This window comes from Anneissia japonica, unplaced genomic scaffold, assembly GCF_011630105.1.
Source record: "Anneissia japonica isolate Jap-2015-1 unplaced genomic scaffold, ASM1163010v1 scaffold287714_len2871179_cov188, whole genome shotgun sequence".
Taxonomy (NCBI): domain Eukaryota; kingdom Metazoa; phylum Echinodermata; class Crinoidea; order Comatulida; family Comatulidae; genus Anneissia; species Anneissia japonica.
The window spans coordinates 523,433-524,669 of record NW_022755542.1 but is presented as its reverse complement, the minus strand read 5'-3'; the positions used below and the strand labels follow the sequence as shown (position 1 = coordinate 524,669).

Below are 1,237 nucleotides of genomic sequence, written 5' to 3'. Positions count from 1 at the left end.
GATCAGGGGTGGTAAAAGATACTCCAATCACCCCTCAAGTCAGCAGCCAAAGAAAGTATGACCATGTGGCTCAAATTCTGGAACCACAAGTCCAGTTGATACACCTTAGTGAATTGGACCCATGCTCACCCGATGAACAGGCAAACGTACTTGGGCTACTTGACTGAAAGACATGTGTTATTTTGGTTTTTATCTTTTCTGTAAAAAAAAAAAAATGTTTTTCCGAGATCAGCGGAAAAACTCTTTGTCACAGGGCGATACAATTTGCATGGGTCACAAGTCTTACGGGAGTCTTCCGGAAATTGGGATGGCCTCCTACACTCCCGAAAGCAAGTCATCTCCTGCAAATTCATGATATTTGCATTTTTTTACTACTTTAATATCAATCTACATGGATAGATTCAATGAATTTTTTTGTATACTGTATGTATCTAATTGTCATTCGTAAGTGTGTGTGTGTGGGTGTGCAGTGAAGGTGCTCATATTTTTAACGATATGTGTACTTTCGCGTAATGCGATTCAGGTTCTTCTACTTTCCTTATCGTTTCATCAGCCTATACACTTTTCTGTTATGTTTCATATAACTGGCCAGTCAATAGGTTTTTTCCAATATTTCCAGTTTTCGACTAAAGAAATGTAATCAGTCAAGGCAACGATTTGTGTTGTTGACTAAACAGGTCGTCGGCGTAGCACATCGGAGCAGCTTAGCTCAGTCAGCTAAACTGGTAGTATTTACTGTGTGTGCGCTTTACGTAGAGATCCTTTGCTCCCCGGTTCAATTCCATTCGTTGCTTTCCTTGTGTTTCAGTTGGAGGGCTGATATACAAGGGCTTACACCGTCTTTCGGTTGAGACATTTAAGTCATTGGGCCCGTGTGAGGTGTACTGCCCAATTCACCACGAAGACTCACGCTGGAAACAGGTCTTTGGAATAATGGGCTATCCTTGGTGTGATTCGAACCACAATAATATTCCAATCAACCATATATTAAAATGACAAAAGCAAATGCACGTTAGTAATGATGACGTATCAATTATCACCAACTTGAATTGAATTTGAGTCATCATTACATTTATATTATGAGAGGTTTTGCCCTCACTCCACAGAACAAACAATCAAAACAAGTGTAAACACAACATACGAACTACAGATATATTATAGGCTTATATATAAATGTATATATGCCAACATATATATATATATATATATATATATATATATATATATATATATATAT

The 1,237-nt window shown here is 37.8% G+C and overlaps 1 long non-coding RNA gene across 2 annotated transcripts in view; it reads left to right on the top strand.

Annotated features, from left to right (window-relative positions):
- The window catches only part of LOC117123703, a 35,732-nt gene that overhangs the window by 24,586 nt on the left and 9,909 nt on the right, over positions 1–1,237 (top strand). The window lies entirely within an intron of this gene.